Genomic DNA, 2,241 nt, shown 5'->3' on the forward strand with positions numbered 1-2,241 from the left:
GGATACGTACACACATTCCTTGACTCAGCCCACCACCATGACCACCACTAGTCACTGATGAAAAATTGGGTAATTATCTAGTTTTTATTACTTTCTTAAATGTATGTTTAGGTCACATTTATTTCAATGTTTAATTAGAAGTGTTCTGGGTCTTTATTTAGTGTAGTTTTTGTGGCCAGAAACATTCCACAGGAACTTAATTTTGCTTACGTCAATTAGCCTATGGTAAAATCGGTTTGATTATACTGTTTCTCTTAGTCGCAGTTTCCAAAAACCTATTGATGATCCAGATGAAGACTTACCGTACAGGAAAGCCTAATTAACGTCTTACCCTGTGCTTTTTTCTTACACGTGTCTGTGCCTTTCTTCTTGTCCTTTGGATGTTTTTATTCCAATTACCCTCTCTACAAATTAGGAGTGATAAACACCACTGACTTTTAGCTCTTACCATAAAATTTTGTCAGAGATACTTAAAAACTTACTATCCTAATGCCTCATCTGAATAAAAGGATCTTGGGGATGTTAAAACTAAATATGGCCTGAGAAGGACTCCGTACTTCTGTATTTGAGTCCTTCTGAATGAACTGTAATCTAGCTTGTCAGACAAAATTGAAAACCTAGTTTAGGAGTATGCGCCTGTAACAGGAACTGAATTTTGGCCAATCTCAGCGGCCATACTTCAACCACTGCTAAGTGTTCGAATTGTGTTCAAATAAGGCACCAACCTGCAAGCAATCCAGCTGTTTCTTTATCTCACTGCCGATTTCTGTACATCGTCTCCTTTTTCTTGGTCTATAAATCTTCTTCCACCACGTGGGTGCACTTGAGTCTGTGAATCTGCTGTGATTCTGGGGGCTGCCCAATTTGCGAATCATTCATTGCTCAATTAAACTCCTTTAAATTTAATTTGGCTGGAGTTTTTATCAGGGACAATTTGGATTACCCTTCCCAACTTACTTGCTAATGTTCAATATTTAGCCTTGTAACTGACCAAATTAGATACTGTTTGCCAATATGTTGTGTCACCTCTAAAAACAACAAAAATTTGAGGTCCTCATTAAATTTGGAGTTCTTTTCTACAATTCTGACACCAACTATATTTTATAAATATATAATCTGGCAAATCAAATGGTGAGGCTTAAAGTTCATCAATTATATGAATTAACTAACAGCTTTTGCAAACCTTAAACACACTACTGACCTTCACATAAAGGGGATAGAGAGGAACACAATCTTCATAATCTTCATTTTTGGGTTTCTCCAATAACCTCTAATCCAACCTCCATGCTGCCACCTAAGTGATTTTTCTAAAGCACTCCAATACGTTTCCAAACTAACCACAGAACAAATCCCCAGGTCTTTGGCATGTTTTAAAGGTCTTTCATGATCAGGTACCTCTCTTGCTTTTCATCCTCAAACTACCATACATGCTCCATCCACATATATTATATTGCTATGCTATTGTCATACTTTGTGCCTTTATAAATCATGTAATTCTTACTCATTCTTTAAGACTTTAATGTCACTGATAAATCTTTCTAGACTCTCTCAGGTAGTAAGATACTCCCCTCACTTCTCGTGTTTTCTTAGCACTTGGTAGTAGAAGTATTCATAGTAGATGCTTGATTCAGATTTACCACTTTTTATGTGACTTACATCTTGGATTCTTTAGTGAATTAGGTTACTTATCCCATATAGTTAGGAAACATATACATAAAACTAGCCTCTACGAATTAGTGCAAGGATTCTAAAAACATTCACTTTTATATATACCTCTGAATGGCCAATTATGTGTGAGGCCAGGGATCTATAAGATGAATAGGATATAGCTCCTCTTTTCAAGGGGCTCATAGGATAGCAGAAATACACCTTGTTGTGGCATCACATTGTATCAAGACTACTCATTCAATAATTATTTTCTGAATGAATGGTCAACATATATAAAAAACACAATATAATCTTAAAAGAAGTTTTATGGGTATAGATTTAAGAAAAACAAATGGCAACTTCCAGCAACTGGTATCAGATTAAACTATAGCTTACATTCTGTGTTTAAAGACATAAATCAGTCTGCTCATATGTTGGTTATGACTTTTACATTAAAATATCATTTAAACGAATGAGCAATCAGTAGTATAAACAGAGTTACAACTAAATTTGGATAAAAATGTTCAATATATTAACTCTAGCACGTATACAAAATTAGAAAGCCTATCCAAGCACTTAGTAAGACACAGAATA

Source organism: Gorilla gorilla, chromosome 14 (genome assembly GCF_029281585.2).
Source record: "Gorilla gorilla gorilla isolate KB3781 chromosome 14, NHGRI_mGorGor1-v2.1_pri, whole genome shotgun sequence".
NCBI lineage: Eukaryota > Metazoa > Chordata > Mammalia > Primates > Hominidae > Gorilla > Gorilla gorilla.